This window comes from Pinus tabuliformis, chromosome 3_2, assembly GCF_031772625.1.
Source record: "Pinus tabuliformis cultivar Carrire ecotype Pingquan chromosome 3_2, CPIR1, whole genome shotgun sequence".
Lineage (NCBI taxonomy): Eukaryota > Viridiplantae > Streptophyta > Pinopsida > Pinales > Pinaceae > Pinus > Pinus tabuliformis.
In genome coordinates this window covers 949,429,472-949,449,646 of record NC_142302.1, presented here as the reverse complement: position 1 = coordinate 949,449,646, position 20,175 = coordinate 949,429,472, and the positions used below count along the sequence as shown (strand labels likewise).

Sequence of the window (20,175 nt, the reverse complement as noted above, 5' to 3'; positions counted from 1 at the left end):
AAAGATAATGGCCCACTTACAATGACTTTTCAACGAAACCCTTACTGCAAAGACAATGAAACACTTATTGAAAATATACTTCAAATGTACAACCTGGTAGATTCCTTTAACTGATTTAGAATGATAATGATAAAGAAACCAAACTGATTAAAAATTGAACTAATGTACCTCTAATGCCCTGAAGATGTGTGTTGCAAGTTGCAACAATATGTATCTCTGATGCAGAGATGCCTTCAACAAGTGAATGATAATTTGGTGCTTTTGTTTCAACTCAACATATTCTCGATAGAGATGCTTTAGGACAAGATTGTAGTTTAACAAACAAATCTATTAAAGCTAGTCAAATTCAACCATTTGAATTTTGTCAAACTTGTCTCTGTTACAATCCTATCACTTTGGATCACCAATGTTAAGAAGGTAATGGATCAGGATCTAAGCTTCAATACAAAGTTCAAACCCTTATTAGATATAAAGAGATTGCAGAACAAGGCACCATATCCAAAAGATATATACAAACTCCCTAGAAGTGTCTCATGCCTTAAACAAAACTTCATCGTTGCTTCAGAAAAGGCTCAAATATGTGTAAGAGTGCATATGCAATAGTCGCAGTGAACAGGTCTGGTGACATCCAATTAGATCGTTTTGATACCAATCACAAATTGCCTTTATTGGGCCACAAGTGTATATATATAAATATGTCAAGAGTCCTTGAGTAATCCGCACTTATACATGTGCCTTCAAATCAAATAACCAAATCAAAGAAAGTGAATACCTTTCAAAGGGTTTTTATCACCGAAGGTTCCAAAAATAGTAAGGCTACAAGCTCACAAAGTCATACTTTTGTAGCAGATGGTTATGCGAGATCCTTGTCCTTCATTTATTGTTTCAGAATTTTCCCTAATTCGTGCCATAGACCTTTGTTCTTTGGGGGCCAAGGCCCAAAAGTCACCAATAAAGGTAACCCAAATCAAAGTTTTTATCAATTGTATGGACAAAGTAAATCCTTCAACGAGCTTGCATAGGATCAGCGTCAGAAAATTGGTCAAACATAGCATCAAAATTGTGAGTGTATGGCTTCAAGTATTGCCCTAATACAGGGCCGAGATTTCCAGGGTAACACTTCTAGAGCTCAACAAAATTGTTGCTATCCAAACGAAGCCCAATCAACGAGTATTCAAATGAAAAATGAATGCCAAATACTGTGATTTTGTGTCATCAAAAACCAGTTTGTTGCTCAACAGGGCCAAGTATTATTCCTTGACAAATGATACTTCAGAAATGCTCAAACATTACACCTCCCAAAGAGAATAGCCATGGCCACCGAGGATTGTTGTAGCTTCAGAATTAAACCTATGTCAAATAGTGAATCTCACAAGCCCAAACAATCAAAACAAAAACCTTCACAATTTGGCCTCCTAGTCAGATTTGTCTATGCTCCACAAGGCCGCAATGTATTACAGAAGAGTCAAGTGACAAATTGTATTCGATGACGTGAAAAGGCTTCGTTTTTATAATGGCCGAGATGTATTTTGGAGGGACAGGCCAACATTTCATACAGGAAAAAAAAAAAAAAATATATATATATATATATAGAGAGAGAGAGAGAGAGAGCCAAAACCCTTGTTAACCTTACGCCGACTTTAATGGAGGAGGAAAGATGAAATATGAATTTCAAATTTCATAGTTTGGAGCCAACATTAATTTAATAATTATCCCTCCAATGACAATAAATTTCTTCTAAGCTCATGAACCAATAATAAACTGCCATGTCACCTTATTTGGGGTTTTTACCTTCAAGGTAGGGGCTTCATCTTTGGGCAAGCATATCTCTCAAACCGTCAGGGCCCTCATGACATGTCACATATTTTCATAATCGACATGACAAGGGGAATTCAATAAGAGTGCTTCTAAGTCTTGACTCAAGAAACCATGATTTTCAATGTCATTTTGGTCAGAAAAAGATGGGGCATCTTTTGGTGTTGCTTGGGTTGACATCAATGACAAAATACTTCAACATCATTGACCTCATATAAATAGAGGATCACTCCATTGTTATTTTTCATCATCACTCATGGATTTTGGCCTCCTTTAGAAAGCTCGATTAGCCTTGTGTAACTCGCTACTTGCGGAGATGTGATCGTGTTGGTGCTATTGCTATTAAAAGAAGCCTATTTCATGGAAGAATTGTAAGTTATTATTGCAAATTTTTATTATTTTTCATGTAATTGATTATTACTAGTGTTTTCTTTGTCCCATGTCTAAATGCATATTATTTATCGAAAATCTTGGTTGAGTCTTTATTATTGATTGTTAAATTTATCTTCCTTGAAATAAATAGGGGACCCCTTAGAGAGCATTCCTTATTTAATTTCTCCCCTCACTAAAAAGATAGTTAGGGTTTGTACAAGTGAAAACTAGGTTTTCCCCCTTACTCCAAACATTAATTCATTATCTCTTAAATTTAACCCTTAAGACTCCATCACCCAAGTAAGGATAAGCACTGGCATTCTCGGTGTTGGTCAAAAACTTTAAAAACACCAATATTTTCCTTCATTTTAAATTTTCTAAGCCCTTCAAGACAAGCCACTAGGGCTATTTTGTAGGGCCAAATTCAATTAAGGCATCGTTGGATGAATATTAGAGCTAAATAGGCTTGGATTTAACCTCATTAAGCCATCTCACTCAAAATCTAGCCTTTCCCATGGTCAAACTTGCCCTAAAAGGAATGACGTCATCCTCTCTAAGTAATTTGTGCCCTAGAAAAACTTTAACCTCAGCTAGGGCTTCAACTTAGGGCTTATTTTGAGGGTTTGCTTTCTCCTTTGCTCAGTATATCACTTGCAAACCCTTTCATTGGTGCTTGTATTCCTAGAAATTTCTTTGTTGATATACATCTTGAAACCCCAAGTCACACGTGCCTCTTTTAGGGCTTGGTATATGATACGTTGCTCCTATAACAAAATAATTTTGTCTTTGTCCATTGAAGAGTATTTTTACCTAGTTCTATATTTACATCACCTTGAGCCATATAACATAGAATACTCTTTAGGCAATCACTGGGAAGCCTCCCTGGTGGTGCAATTCCACTAAAGAGCAGGAGGAAGATTGCTGAGGCAACAGTGGCAATCTTCCTCATTGTTGCAACAAGGTTTGGTATCGCCTTGTGAAGCCTCTCACAAGGCATGCTAGATTTGAGGCAACAAGCCCATTTTTAATGGGCTATATATGATATATTCATGAGCTGTTGAACTGCCATTGTGCCCTAAACAATCTAAGGTTTACCCAGGTGCCATCTTTGTAATGAGGGGAAGTACCAAGGAGGTTTCCCTTGGGATATGTTACCTTGGAAAAAACATATTAGTTGCCCTAATGTCCTTACCAGGTTGCCATGCAACTTGCCTTAAATCTCTTGGTGCTGCAAAATCAGGGTAGGAAAAAACCAGCATGGACCATCAGTTCACAAAATCAGCAAAACTCAGCAAGCGTAACTCAGAGCTGAAAAACTTAGAAAAACAGTAAACTAGAAAATATTGGCAACCTGGAAAAAATAGAAAAATCGAGAGAAATCAAAGATTTTTGTAACATGTCTACATTATTATTATCTTCAAAGAAAACAAATAGACACCCTGAAGTAGATAATTAGCACTTCCAATTTCATATTTGCTCCTCAGTGATCAAAATCAAGGTTTATTTACATTGAAACTCTCTCTTCCTTTTTAACAAGAAGTTGCATTACTCTTTCTGCCCTTTTTTTCGGAAAGCCAATTACTTAGGCAAATAAAACATAGAAAGCAGTTGCTGCCATGACCATTCCCTAAAAATAACATGGATTAAAAAGTTGTTGAACACTTCTAATTTAAGGCCATGCAGCCTCTTTTATGCATTAATTTCTTGAAATCAATCTGACAAATTACATGGGTAATGTTCAACCACATTTCTTAAAGATATAAAAGACTAAATTTTTCCTACCTATCGGATGAACTGTAACAGCAGGGCGGTTTGAAACTGCTACGTGCTTGCTCAGAAATATTATTTCATCCACAATCTCCCCCGTCAACTCCTCCCAACGTTTATCCAAGTTGTCTTCCTCCACAATGCCTCGATCTTGCTTCAGTAATCGGACCCTTCCATTGAGAAATGTTGAAATATCCTGCAGCTTTAAAGAATGATTAGATTCACAGTATCGCCAAAAAATTTCCGGCAGTAAACAAATTCTGTGAAATGCCCCAAACAATTCAGCAACATCCAGCAGCTACGTACTACTAGATTTCATTTAACATTCAATAAGCTAAAGAAAAGATGTTGCCACTTAGCCTATATAATTTCAATAAACTAATTATAGGAAAACAAAATTTTGCCACTTAGCCTATATAATTTCAATAAACTAATTATAGGAAAACAAAATTAATTTAAAATAAAAGCAAATAAACAGTTAACTTTATAGTAGTACACATTGCAATCATTTTTGTTTCTGAAAAGTAGCTTCAATATGGATTAGGCACTAACAATGACTCCAACAAGATTATGTCAATTCTTCTTATTCATAGTGGGGAGCTTGTGAAAAGAAACTTGAAGAATGATGATTTCTAAATCTGAAGCCATGCTTGAATCACAACCATGATTTCATTTTTTGAAAATACACAAGACAACATGTTTTTTAATTTACTCTAAACTCCATTTTAGATAGTTTATCCAGTATTACATAAGTTCATACTCATTTTAATTATATCCCTTCTTTCACAGACAGCCTCCTAAAAAACCATCTGCTTTACAAGAAATTCAAGAGTCAAAACTACATGAAAACTTGAAATAGATGTGTAAACCCTACACATGTTATGATTAACTAAAATTGCGGAAGAAAAATACCCTTCTTCCCCAAACAACCTCATGATGAGAAAAACATAAGCATAAGCATAAAGGATCCAAAATGGCTCTATTGGGAAAATCTGGTTATCATGTTAAGGAAGATGATTACATGTTTCTTATTGAAAATATATTGACAAAACCAAAACCAAAACTTTAGACAAGCTCTGCAACATATAGGAACTGCCAATCGAATCCATCATATTTTAGGTAAACATAGTGTCCAAGAAGAAGTTTTGTTTCCTCACAATCATTGTTCTTTAAGACACATGGAGAATAAGATAAGAAGTATATTTGACACTTGCAGTTTTCAAAATAACTATCCAGCTTAAAGAAAATAAAGGATCCAAAATGGCTCTAATAGAAAATCTGGTTATCATGTTAAGGAAGATGATTACATGTTTCTTCTCAAAAATATATGAACAACTCACTCCGCAAAACCAAAAATTTAGACAAGCTTCGTAACATATAGGAACTGCCAATCAAATCTAGCATATTTTAGCTAAGCAGAGTGTTGAGGAAGAACAACAACTCACTCTGCAAAATCAAAACTTTACACAAGCTCCATAACATATAGGAACTGCCAATCAGATTATCATATTTTAGGTAAGCAGTGTTGAAGAAGAAGATGTTGTTTCCTCACAATCTTGCATTGTTCTTTAAGACACATTGAGAATAAGACAAGCATATCTAACACTTGCAGTTTTCCATTCCTGAAGCAAACGTAACAATGCCTATGACCACCTTGGTTATGGAGTTTTCTTTCTTAGTTGTGATCAAGGGACCCTTTGATTCAATTATTGTCCACCTCCAATCAACATATGGCCTCTCTAAATTTATCTGGAGTACTAAGGCAGTTAAACAAGGGCGCCCCTTTTCATCCACTCCCTTTGGGATCTACATTGACAAATTGGAATCCTTCCTCTGTGAGCATATTAAGAATGGGGATGGCTGCTCCTTCACCATCTATTCATATCTCTGCTCCTCTTCATCAAATGACCTGATCCTATTGGCCTCCTCACCAAAAGGCCTACGAAAACAGATTGATGCCTTGGCCAACTTTTGTGACTTGCAACAATTGACGGCCAACTTGGTTAAAACCAAGTTTATGATCTTCAATGCACTGAAGAGTGCTTTTTCTGATTTACATTTCTACTTCCAATGGGAAAAAATTGAGATCATGAAATCCTATTGGGGGTCCAATTTGTGGGGCCTTGTTTCAACGTATGTCAAATCCCCCAACCCTAACTTGACAAGGGATACGGCTCCCCTTCCCTCCTAAAGTGATGGTGCTTCTGAATTTAGTTCCAAACCATCTATCCAAGATGCATTTTTGGAAATGATCAGCCAAAGCATAGCCCTCTATGGTTCAAAGATATGGGGGGCAAGTTTGCTACAAACCCACTAAGCCAAGACCAAGAGAATCTATAGCCTTCTACTCAGATGCATCAACCAATGGAAGCAAAAGGTATCCTAGCCCATTGTCCAAGCAAAGTTTGGAGCCCATCCTTTTGCCTTGAGGTCATTTTACATTTGGTCTCTCTTCTACATAGTCTTCAAACACTTGGGAAATCCACTTCCAGACAAGCTCGGTACAACTACCTATCACTTTATTCCTCCAAGGACATCACCTTAGATTACCCCACAAGGCATGCCCATGTTTCGTATTCAAAGGTATCTCAACTTCTCTAGTCAGTAGCCATCTCTCTAGATCATCTTCCCCCTTTTCATGAACTATTTAGATGCACTAGAGCGCCTCTTTTTGTCTAAACAATACCTAAACCAAGCAAGCCAAACAATAACTCATGGGGATCACCGAATAATTCAACACACTTCAACCAAAAGTTCAACAAATGAAATTCATTGATTCTAACAACATTAAATCATACAATAATGGTTTTGAAGGGTTAAGACCATTATTATTATGGTACTTTTCTCATTATTTAAATAATAGAAATAAAATACCTAAAATGAAACCTAACTTGCAATCCAACTATATGCATGACCTACTATTGAATAGTTAGAATGAGACATTATCAATATGTATATGGACAAACTTAATGGTGAATCTTACCTAAATCTCATTGGAAAAATCAAATTCCAACTGAATTTCATTGTTTTTGAACTTGAACTTGAACTCTAGCCCAAATCCATATGACTTTTCCCAAGAGGAAATCCACAGACAATACATGTGGGTTAGTTGTATTGCCCCTTCAAAGAGAGCCTCAACGTAAATTTGTATTTCTATCTGGAGCTCTTTTTCAAGCAACAAGATAGCATTATTGTTCACCCTTCATACACAAGGCGCCACTAGATGTGTTCACTCAAGATCCCCTTAGGTCAGTTTTGAGTAGGCTCCCATAGACTCTGAATAGAGACAAATTAGCACATCCCATGCCTAGATAGGAACCAAGATTTGGTAGTTTTTCCACCTATGAGCACCTAAGACAAAGATGTATCCCATTTCAAAATGTCTCTTTTACTATTAGATCAAAGGACGATATTTTTGTCTTTTCCAAGATTCAAGAGGCTCCCCTTTAACTTTCTTTTGGTGTCCCAATTAGAGATTCCTTGCTCTCTTCATGAGAGAAGTTCCCAAACATATATCTTAGTCCTTTCTCACCCCATCTTGACCTAATACTTCCAGAGAGGATCACCTCATGTTACCAACTTGTCCCATTTGATCAAAGGCAACAAGCAAAAGAAAGAGGCCCAAGATACTTTCAAACCATATCTTGGTGAGGCCTCAATCTTTTCTCAACCTTCTGCAAGTGGCCAACCGACATCTCAGAGACCTATGAGGAGATGTTGCTCCAAGCCATAGATATGCACCATCAAACACACAAACATGTCATCTCTAAACACACCCAAAGCCTAGCCCCACCCAATAGTTGACAATGTTAACCCCCAAACTCAGTTAAGTAGTTATCAAGAGTTCTTCCCCGTGGCCTTGATGGTAGGAGAACATGGCTTACTCAATCTTATGCTCACCCCAAGAACATAAAGTTAGGTCCCCTCAACCCTGATCACTACCCACAGGATACCATTCACATTTACATCAACTAATTGGCAACTCCAACAATGAGCCCGCTTCTTGGTCATTTATCGCACCCTTAACCACCAAGTCCAATAGTCCTTAACATCCTCTCTCTTGCTCAATGCCAAGATCCCATTATAATAATATCATATCATTGCACTCGCACTACCTTATCATTTCCATAGACTATTAGTTGATAGCTTTTTGCTTTTTGCTAGACATTTGACTCTTACTTTGCTTTTTGATAGACATTTAACTCTTATTTTTATTTTTGCATTAAGCTACCCATATTGTATTTACATTGGATGTACCTTTTAGCTCCATTGACCTAGTTTTGTGGTCCATTGTTAGTCATTAATAAAAAATTCTTATCTTTTAAAGTTTGATGAAAGGTTTTCATTCAAATGTTCATGTGTATTTAGCATTAAATTTCTACAAGATTTGTTTAAACATAAACTAGGATGTACACACAATCATATAAACAATCAACATATGTAACCAAGGCATTTTTCAACATGGAAAATCAACTATCTCTTTAGCTATTGCAATTGTTGATTGTTGATATGCAATCATCCAACTAGTGGCTACAACAAACAATTGTTTATCAAGAATTTCCCCAGTGATGTTGCAATAGTTAATCATTTTGTAATGAACAAATACAATTGACCGTAGGTTCTAAACTTTGTAACTAATTGATGGTTGCATAATCTAGGTTTTAACCCTAGTAACAATCAGCCAAATCTTCCACCAATAGTTGTCAAGGCACTTTTTAAAGTTGCAATGTACTTGAGTTGAAGACTAATCAAGGATGATATCAAACATAGAAATGTTGAAGTTTAAAGAAATTTTATTTATTGTTAAAATTATAGCAATGCATTTATTCAGTAGAACTGTAGTAAATTAATTTATAGCAAGAGAATTTACTAGCCAATAAATTGCCAACAACTGGGGTTAAAAAATCAACGCTTTTGATGGTTCAGTGACTTTTCTTTGGCTTAATGCAGTTGTGTTTGCTAGAGTGTTCAAAACTGCCAAGTTTGTTGAATTTTGGATGAAGTGTGAATTTTTTTTTTCATATGAGGTCTATTGCCACAAAATTTAGCAAGCCTTGTGTGGGGACATCACAAGACAAGGGCCACACCCTTTAGCAACAATGAGGGAGACTAACATCGTCACCTCTACGATCTTCCTCTTGCTCTTTAGTGGAATTTCATCAAAAGGGAGGCTCCTCAATACTCACATATAAGTATATTCAAAGTTTTAGGGTTCAAGGTGATGAAAATATAGGTTGAGAGAAGACACTCAATGATGGATAAAAGTTCAAGGAGCTACATATCACACATTGACACAACTAGACTTGATTGAGACTTCTATACACTAGGGTTTCTTGATATACAACAACAGAGGATTACCTAGACATATAAAAGTCAACAAAATAACAGAGCAAACCCTCAAACTAAAACTCAAGTTGAAGCTAGGCCAGGGTTAGGGTTTCCAAGGCACAAAATTATCTAGAGAAGGATGACATTAGCACTTCTAGGGGAAGATTTACTATGAATAAAGCCGGATTTTGCGTTTAAAAGGATTATAAAGATAAATCTCATGCTTTTATTCCACAAACGAATATCCATAATGCCCTAAATCAATTCGGCCCTAGAAAAAGCCTTAGTGGCTTGCCTCTTAAAGGCCTAGGAAAAATAAAAGGAAGAGAAATATTTAATTTTTCAAGGTTTTTGATCAACACAAAATTAGCCAATTCCTAATTCTACTTGGGTGATGGAGACTTAGGGAATAATGTAGAGATAAGTGACAAATGATTGGAGTTAGGGGGGGCGAATATTTTTTCCACTTTATAAAACCCTAACTATCTTCTTTATGAGGGGAGAAATTAAATAGGAGATGCACACTAGGATTTCTCCTATGGATTTCAAGGAAGAAGTATTTAACATGCAAAAATTAACTAAGATTTCCCACAAATATTATGCATTTAGTCATGGATCATAGAAAAACCCTAGCAATAATTCAAATACATGTAAAACAATGAAAAATATGCAATAAACTTACAATTCTTCCATGAAAATACCTTCTTTCAATCCCAAAAAGACATCTCCAATACACAATCCAATCTCCAATAGCAAATGCTCCATAAAAATCACATCTCCATAAGTAGTAAATAAGATAGAGGCTAAATTGTGCCCTAGAAGAGGGCTCGAAACTCAAGTGTGATGATGAATGAAGTCAAGTGAGGGATCCTTTATATATATGAGGTTTATCCCTCAGTTTTACAAAATAAAATTAGCCTATAAACCCTAAAACAAGTTTAATTTTGAGTGTTCATCAAGATAAGGGGTTACAAGCCAACCCCATAGCTCAAAATAATAAAACTATGCCATAAAAGCCCACATGTGTGGGTCGATATCCTCCATAAGCATGATGTCATGCCCTTTTTGGGCAATAAATGTTGTGAAAGTGCATGGATGGGCTAGTGGGATGTCCCATCACCATAATCAACTCTAATCCTTGAGGGGAAGCCCTTAAGAAGTGCCTCAAAATGCCTTCAAGTGTCAAAACTATGTTATGGGTGTCATACATCACCTTCTCAATGGCTAGAAGGGTGACATGGCATCATCTCTCTCTAGTGTTGGGACTCCATGTGCAAGTACAAGCCCTCCCTTCTCATCCTAGGGATGACCATCATCATCTGGACTCTAGATCAAGCCATGCCCACCAAACAATGTCAAGGCCAACCTAGGGGCATTTTGGGACCGTTGGGTACATCATCAAGAATCTCCAATGCCAAGGAAGAGGAGCTCAACATTTCATCATCCCAGGGTGCTCTAAGGTACCAATCATCTGTTGAAGTCATTAAGGTGCCCAACGCTCTACTCTGGAGGGGCAACGCTGCATCTGCAAGGTCATCACTACTCCCTTATAATGTAAAACAGCATGGGCATGATATGTAGTGGAGACATGAAATGTGCCCTCAAGGCATCTACTCTTGTGCTAATGACCACTAGGCAAAACCATCTCAAAATCAAGTGAAAGTTACCAATCATTAGGGACAATTACCATAGATGCATCATAGTGGACCATACTTAATTGTTAAGGGCATAATAATACTTCAAACTGGGATCACCTTCAAATATCTAACTCGATAAAATCTTGTAAAAGTGTTCCCTACCCATGTTAGGGGTTGTTAGATGTCGACCCTATTAGATGCTTCCAGCAACTAAGGGGAGGCGACATGTCCAAGGTTAACCCTTCAATTCATAGGTGTTTGTGATAATGGTGGCAACAAAGGAGAAACACTTCATGGCATGGTGCCATGGTCCTGGAACTAGCTAATGGAGGCCCATCATCCTGAGTTTATAGATGTATGGAGGGGGCAATCATGGAGGAATGAGTTACCCCTTTCCTCGGCACCCTATGGTACGTCTTTTACTTCTTTTTTATAATGATTTGATAGGGAACATAGCTTAGGTGTCCAAGCTTGCTTTTAATGATATAGCATTTATTTACCCCTTAATGATGAGTCAACTTCTCGCTCATCAAGGTTGGAACATGCAAGGGTTCCTTTATTATGTGATGGAGCATCAAGTGCTCAAGAACCGGGTGATGGATAATGAGGGGGGTAGAGCTCATGCTAGGCTTTTGCCCACATGCTAATTAATGTCCCGACCATCTTTTGCATTTTAATTTTTCTTTTTCTTTCATTGTGGCCATTTTATGCTTTTACCTTTCTTTTAGCTGCATCAACCTCCAAGGCAAAGTTTTCAGCCCAGACTCAAGGATGAGGATATGAGGATGCCAATCCCAATGAACCAATGACAACAAATTTGAAGGATGGATATGAAATCAAGGGAATGGTGGAAAGTGGTAAGTATGAATGGAAAAGTTACAGACGCACTACTTCAATCAAAGTTTTCCAAGTAGTGCCCCGCCTATTACCCTAAGGCCTCAAAGGATGTCCCATTAGACTAGGGTCAAAAACTAACCCCCTAGTAAGAAGAGGGAACAAGTTTATAGTCACAATCCGTCAATCATCCAGATGACCCCTTAATCCATGTTAGAATGCCCAAAACATTAAGTAAAAGCACATGATTGCAAAATGGTTAAAGTACCTGCCAAATGGTGACCCACCTTCCTTCAAGTGGATTGCCTAATGGTGAGAGGTGTATGATCAGTGCAAATGGTAGAGGAATATGGCATATCATCATGTACTAAGTAATGTAAGGTTGCAAGCTAGCTGGCTATCTAAACTAGCAGGAAAAAATTCTCCTATGTGGTTACCCACTTTTTGGTGGGTAACATGGTCAAATGAGGTTGGAACCCATCGTAAGCAGCATGAAACAGTTAATGATAACATAAAAAAATTTAACTAAAATGCTCTTGAGATGGAGCAACTTGAAAGCACACTCCCAAGGGTGCCTTTTAAACACTTCCTCTTGGAGAGCGTAGTTAGGGAACAAAGCGTTTGGCTAGGGGGGGCACTCCTCCACATCTTAGAAAAACGACTCTCTCCTTCCTCTATTTATATGAGAGGTGAGGAAGACCAACAACATAAAGTTGGCTTAGCTTAGATCCTTATAAGCAACCTCTCTCTATCAAGTAGTCCACACATGTGAAGTGCTCCACTTCAAACGGACACATGTCAAGCTCCATGGTGATCTTGTCCACAAGCAAGGCTCCAAGGCATGAACACTCCATGAGAAGTGTCCAACTCTACCCCTACACATGCCTCCAAAGCTCCAACACTCTAACTAATCCATATGCTTCTACAAGTTCACTTTACTTACATAATCACTCCCTCAACACAAGTATAAGCCTCCATACAGGCAATCTAAGTGCGCACATGTGATGTAGGGCCTGACACACTCCTCCCAAGAGCCAAACGCTCCTTCGAAGCAAGGTGTCCTCCCAAACAGGCAACCAATGTTCATGTGGCCAATATGAATAGTGTCCCTATGTTGTCTAAATGTCTCCAATGCTCCAAGAAAGAAAGCCACATAAGCATCCATACAAGGTCTAGCAATCCAAGAGTGAGTTGCATCCATATGTACATATCCATCACTAAACATCTAGGGGTCACCCATACACCATGCACCCCACATCACATGAAGCACCCTCACGTATGGTGTGAACACTTTTGGAGTAACCTTAAAAATTAAGACAAAAAGAAAAATTAAATAACTCAAAAATACATTTAGAAAAAGCCAAAAAAATGTTGCCATGAACCCTAAATAACTAACAATAAAAATAAAGAACGAAAACAACATGTAAAGGTACCTCCAAGGGTGACACATTAGTGGTAAGAGGCTTATAACAACTACTTGTTGTCTAAAACATCCAGATGGCCAGCTGCATCAGTGGGTGCCCAACAAGTGTCAGTTGAACTAACATATTTCAAAATTATAAAGATGAGTACCATAATAAGACGTATAGTGTTTTATCTTTCAGTACAAGTGCCAGAGTCGAATTGCCCATGCAGGACCCAAAACCATACATCTTATAATATTGTTTTGATTCTGTATTCCAAAGTTATGGTGATTCAAAGATACACGTTGAAAGCCCTAGCAATTTCTCGATTTCTATGAAAATTGAAAAAGTGAGCCATAAATGAAAAGAGAAGTAATGTGATGGTGTACCAAAAATGAGGTCCTTTCCACCTCTATTTATACTCGGCAATACCATGCTGAGGTTGGCCAAGAAAATCTTATGCAGGACGACCCTTACTAGTTTGAGGTGGGCCTACACCTTATGGGACCCTTAGAAGTGAACCACAGCATACTTCTATGTTTAAATCGCTCTAGTTTCCTGGTCAAAACTTCTCTTCTTTTCCAAGTAACGTTAACTTACCATTTGCTCCATTAAGGATGCACAATACTCACGAAAGAATTCACTGGAATCACTTTTTCCAATTATATTGGTAAGTCAGCCATAGGTTTGACTATATCCCATTTCTTTCAGGCATGTGTTTTAAATTACAAAAATAATCTGCGTATTGCTTAACATGGGCCATGAGGAGAATTCACTTTGAACTATCCTAACACAATTGCATTGGATGTAATTACGAAGCTTCGTATTTAGCAACTTCAAATTGAAGAATGGTATTCAATGTGCGGAATGAAAATACGAAAAGTACCTGCAATTTAGGTCCAGGGCACCAGTCAGAGGACATTGCGAGCAGAGCCGAAGCAGGCCCGATGGAAGCTGGATCAGATGTTGTTGCCACTACCAGGCTCACCATTTTCTCCACCCGCCTAACTTTTTGCCTGCCTGACTTCAGCCAAGACAAAAATCGCATAATACTATTATATATAGTCCGCTTCTAACGTGTCAGGTCTATTCGGGTTGTGCCATATGTACATTCGTGTTCCATACGGGTTGTGGTTTGAACATTCATGCATCCAGTTCTCCCAATTTCTGCATCATATTTTTATGATGCTTTCGCTATTTATATGTTGAAATATAGCAACTTTTATTTTTCAAAAAAAGGCACCCGATGGGCGGTTATCTGAAATGAAACGAAACGTACAAAGATGTGCGCTGGGCTTTTACTATGGGCGCCTTATGTCAGATCATGGAAAAAGGTGTGGGCACTTATTCTCCGCGGCTATCTCAATGCCAGTTAAAAAAAATGTGCGTCTGGCTGGGTTTTAAAAAGGGATATTTTTTAATGGTGTGTTTAAATTCATTTTACTTTTTATTGGTATAATGGTTTATTATTAATGAGCATAAATTTATTTAGAGTTTAAATTCATTAAATATTAAGAGTGATTTAAAAAGATTATGTAAATTTATTTCAAAATTAATATATATATATATATTAAGATATTAAGATATATTTGGTATTATATAATATATATTTTATGTGGTGAATTGATAAAAAAAATAGTAAAAAATGATATCCATTATAACTAGTTTAGATCATTTTAAGTTTGGATCTACCAAACACTAAGAGGGATCAAATTTCTGAGCTTTGCATCTCAGTTGATTTGATTTTTCTGGTATATTTGGATTTAAGATGGATCTAGGCTCGTTTAATTTCCCCTTTTAAATAGGCTATATTCCACATGAATATCATGGGTCTATACCATTGGTTCTCATAAGCTTGGAGCTCAAAAACCTTAACTACCCAACAAAATTTAGTAAAAATAATAATAATAACGTATAATTTTTATTTTAATTATATTAATTTGAAGTTATTTTTATTTTAAACAGAGCTTCTTCTTTTTTTACCTACTCAAAATGTTTAAAGGAGGGGACATTACAACATCTCTTCCATTCTAGGCCTATCCACACAATTAATTCAATTACGATGTGGTATAAATGTATTTTGAAGATTTGAGTGAGAAAATTAGGGAAAATATAATGAAATAGAGGTTATCCTTTCAATGTGACTAGGGTTTCTTAGCTATCATCGCCTTGTTTCAGGTGATTATGTTGTGCTTACAAATCACTGAGTTTCATTTCATATATGAGGGGAACAGTCAAACTAATAGATCACAGTCCCTTAGCATAGATTCGAGTGTTCTCCATCGCATTAATTACATTCCCTCAATATAGATTTTAGGGTTCTCTATCACATTAATTGCATTCCCTCAATATAGATTCGAGAATTTTCTTTGTGCATTTACAACAGGTGGCCCTTCTTCTAGGGACAATCCCATCTTTGAAAACAGCAGATGTACCAAGTGATCAGATGTCATTCCCAAGCTAGAATTAGGTTCTTATGTGGCACCTCAGTATATCAGTAGCCAACATTATTGTCTAATGCACATTTTCTTAGTAAAACCCTCGCATTTTCATCCTTATGTGATTCCACTCCTCCCCACCAAATCTGATTTTGCCTCTCTTTTGAACAATTTGAACCTCACCCAAAAACTAATTGTCAACCTTTCTGACTTACAAATAGATGCTCCAACTCTAAGTCTCGTAGAAAGAGGATTAAATTTTGTTATTGCTCCTCGCAATATTCATGTTGAAGACATCTTATGCAATATTGAATGTGGCATCAAAGATCTGTAACACCCTCCTCCCACATCTACCCAAGTAACCGGTCAATCGAGGTAAGCATGTGACAAAAAGTTACTATGATATGATTTGACTCCCTAATTGTCAGTTAAGGAAGTGGAATTGATGGAAATACACCATACCAGACCTTCTATACTTGCTACAGGACTCCCAGAATGCATCCCAGTCATTCCCTGACCAACCCATGGGTCCCACTGAGCTTTTAGACCACTAAACCCCTAGACACTCCCTTGATATGGATAAGGGTGCGTCTGAGAACCTCCAAACGCACGCACAACATGGGTATGCATGCGTCTAGGGACTTTTCTCCTCAGACCTGTGCCTGTGACTCTGGGATTTGTGCCACTTTTCAAGCCCAGAATCCAGGTCACTGCCCAAAAACCCCTGTAGCTTTCAGAATCCATAATTTACATGACAACAAGACTTACAAATCAAAAATTGACTCCAGGACTAGGCCTGACCATCCCCAACCGAGACTAACATTCTGTCAAACACTTGGCATCAATGCAATCTACAGGACAGAGCATAAATGACTGATAACTCATATGAGACTTGACAAGAAGGATCACCACCCTCTTCCCTTAACTGTTTTGACATCAATTAGGTCTTGCATCCATTATCCTTTCAGTTACAAGTAAATACATGAAATAACCATGACTATAACCAGTCATATAACCATGCTTATAACCAACATTAAACCATGTAAATAACAATGAGATAACAACCATTAAAGCCACATAATAACAAGTACAAAATCAAGAGAACTTAACTTTTATTAAACATAGACAAGAGTCGACCAAGTTTGGGACTTCCACGTACCACCCGACCATAGACATGGTTGAACCAAATCTTTCTTTTAGCCAGTCACCCCCGTGCCATATTCCAAGCATGAATGTGGGATCTCATGGATAAACCAATCCAAAAACAACCAAGGGAATCCAAAGGTTAAACCACCTCCACCCTCACCAAACCGTGATCTCACCAAAATTGGCACCGAGATCACAAAACCAAACCAAGCTTGGAATGCCTCTGAACTCCATCACTATCCTTGAGGAATTTTCTGTCTCCTTGTCTCTTAGGCTTTACCGAAATCCACACTAAATCACTAGGCCCTAAACCAAGACACTAGTCTATGGGATTTACCGCAATCCACACTGGATCACTAAGCCCTAACTAAGACTCCACCCTCAGGGTTTGTCGTGTATCCCACCAAAACCACTCAAGGGATTTGTAGGCCTTTGAGAATTTTCCTAAGACCACCTCTACCCTGGATTCCGAAACCATCCAACAATTCCGAAGCTCAAAATCAAGAAAAACAATCCCATCACACCATGGCTATTCAGAAAAAGGCAAGGCAAGGCTGAAAACCACTGTCATAACCCAGCAAAACCATGCCACCAACAACAAGAGAACCATATACCAACATGCAAAGCCATGCATGTCAAAACCAGCTAGGAAATCACACATGCAATATGTTACCTGCAAGTATTCCTACTGAAGTTGCTTGATCCTACTCCTCCTTGCTTGATCTTTGCTTTCTTTTCCTTTCCTTGTCCTTCCTTTACTTGCTTTTCCTTTCCTTGCTCCAAAGCTAGAAACCTCCAAGAAAACTCTAAGTGTTCAAGAATGTGAGAGAGAGAATAATGAGATAGCTCCAAAACTAAATTGACCAAAATCTTAGCAAAAGCTTGCCAACTTATCCTCATAAAACTTTTTACTAATGAGGCCTCTATTTCCTTCATTTTGCTCCTCACATGCAACTTGTGACCTTTCACCTTCCTATTCTCCTAATTTCCATTATATTCATAAATAAATGTGTCAAAAATGCCATTTTGTCTTTCCAAAGCCTTTGTCATTGCCTTTGCCAATTTCCTTTGCCATAATAAACCGAAATGAACACCCACTAGGAAGTTTTGCCCAACATTCAGCTTGGAATAAGTGTCCCTTAACCGTGGTCTTATTTTTCCTTTATTAACTTTTATTAGATGAACTTTTAACCATGGGTTGTTACAAGATCTTCCTTCTAACATCAAAGAACATATCAAACAAGATTGCTCTATTATTCTAAGGAGAGTTAAATGCATCAAAACCAACATTAGTAAACAAGAATACCTTGCAATAGAAGCTTTAAAGAATAACCCTAACATCATTGTTCTAAAAGTTAATAAGGGAGGAGTTGTTGTTATCATGAATAGAAGCAAATATGAGGGAAAAAATTGCTAGACCGCCTCAACAATAATGGATGCTACAAGAAGTTAAGTAAGAATCCCTTGATAAAAATCTCGAAGGATGTTTGCAACTCCATTAAAGCTAGTAATGAGCGGGACATTAAGAAATAAATAGAGATTCACCCATATACTCTGAGGATTTATAGTGGTCCAAAGATTCATGAGGAAGGGATCCTCCTAAGACCCATCGTTAATATTATTGTTGGACCTACATACCATCTTGCTAGACACATTTCCCAAAAACTTAAACCTATGGTTGGAAACATGAAATATTTTGTTAAAGACTCTACCTTCTTCATCTATGAAATTAAAGATCTAAGACTTGATCTGAATGACATTTTAGTGAGTTTTGATGTCATGTCAATTTAAACCAAAATTCCTATTGATGGCGCTATGGATGTTATCCACAAAACTCTTAATCCTGACATGACTAAGTTAATAAAAATGTGTCTCAGATCCACATTCTTCAGTTTCATGGGTGGGATTTATGAACAAACTTGTGGTGTAGCTAAGGGTTCACCCCTCTCTTTCATTGTTGCAAATCTAGTCATGGAAGATTTTGAAACCAAAGCCCTTGATTCCTCTCCCTTCAAACCGAAGTTGTGGAAAATATTCATCAATGACACCTTTATCATATGGCCACATAGACGTGAAAAAATAGAGATTTTCAAACAATACCTCAACAATCAATTAGATTTCATCAAATTCACAATGGAAGTTAAGGTCGATGGTGTCATTTCCTTTCTGAACATTCTCAATACTGGAAATCAAAATGGTTCCATATCTCACTAGATCTATCAGAAAAAGACACACATTTAGCAATACCTCCATGCTAACTCCCATCATCATCCCACCCAAAAACTTGGTGTTCTTAACACTTTGGCAACTAGAGTTGTTAGATTTTTTTATGATGAACATTTTGAAATTGAGAAGGCACATCTTATACAGGTTTTAAAAAATAATGGATATAAGAGACACCAAGGTATTAAGGCATTATGTTATGCCACTTCTCATAAATTCATGATACCACTGACAAGGTTGCTCACATTCTAAAAAAGAAGCATATCATGGCCACCTTTAAACCCTTAAACACCATTTGAGGCTCCCTAAAATCCATCAAAGATCCCATTGATCCTACAAGTCAGAAAGGAGTTTGTTCAATACCTTGTTCCTATGATATTCCCTACGTTGGTGAAATTGGGTGCTCCATAAAGACTAGGATTCAAGAATACTTTATTGACATAACACGTAATTATTCAAAATATTCAGCATTATTTGAACATTCTAATAAAACTAAACACCATATTTGTATTGAAAATACTTACATCTTTGCCAAAATTGATCACTATAATCATGGGAAATTTAAGGAATCCATCGAGATAAGCAAGCTCCCAAATAATATTAATAGAGATGAAGGCTGGAAAATTAGTGAGAATTGGATTCCCACCTTAACCTTGGTGTTGGTTTCTAACTAACCCCTTTCCCTTTCCTCTTTTATATTAACTAATGTCAGGCTAGGTATTTGGTAACTCCACGAATTGTAATTTCTATTAAGATTAACTTTAATATATACACATAGATGAGAGACTCTTGGAATTCATATTCCAAGATCTGTTCGTATTCTCATTTTGTATGTAAATATTTAAAAAAATAAATCCCAATCTCGAAGGATTAGGTGTCCACATTCCCCCCTTTAATCTGAAGGGTTGTTTGTAAGTCCAATGTCATTTTGAATCTTTCAAGCTTTTCTTTTCCAAGCACTTTAGTGAAGATGTCTACAATATGCTCATTTGTAGAACAATGGTGTAGGTGAATAGTCTTAGCCTCAACATGATGTTGAATTACAAGATACTTTGTATTGATAAGCTTGGTTCGATCATGGAACTTTAGGTTCTTGGCCAATTTTATTACAAAAGTATTGTCAATTAGAAGAGGAGTAGAATGCACTTGTTTCCGCTGCAAATCTTCAAGAATTTTCTTAAGCCACATAATCTCCTTGGTTGATTCTGCAAC

The 20,175-nt window shown here is 37.1% G+C and overlaps 1 pseudogene across 1 annotated transcript; it reads right to left on the bottom strand.

Moving 5' to 3' along the window:
• Nucleotides 1–3,925: 3,925 nt before the first annotated feature.
• LOC149183785 (D-aminoacyl-tRNA deacylase pseudogene) lies at nt 3,926–14,368 on the bottom strand (annotated as a pseudogene). The gene is made up of 2 exons (XR_016256792.1): nt 14,043–14,368; nt 3,926–4,150 (listed from the first exon to the last, which is right to left on the bottom strand). The product of XR_016256792.1 is annotated as a D-aminoacyl-tRNA deacylase pseudogene (transcript).
• Between the last annotated feature and the right edge of the window lie 5,807 nt (nt 14,369–20,175).